Source organism: Dama dama, chromosome 5 (assembly GCF_033118175.1).
Source record: "Dama dama isolate Ldn47 chromosome 5, ASM3311817v1, whole genome shotgun sequence".
Taxonomy (NCBI): domain Eukaryota; kingdom Metazoa; phylum Chordata; class Mammalia; order Artiodactyla; family Cervidae; genus Dama; species Dama dama.
Window position 1 is genome coordinate 130,997,750 of NC_083685.1, and position 202 is coordinate 130,997,951.

A 202-nucleotide genomic window follows, 5' to 3' on the forward strand; every position below is an offset into this window, starting at 1 on the left:
GCCAGTCAGCAACCCGGTGACTTTGAAGAAATCATTTTCCAAAACAGCAATCGGGTAAGAAGACCTTCAGCTCAGAGAGACATGGATTCGAGCCAGGTGGGAAAAATCAAGCAAAGGTGCTGATGTACAAAAGGGTGCCACTCTCCCAATTCCACCCCACGAACTCAAAGACGAGGCCAATATTTTGAAAAATATAAAATTT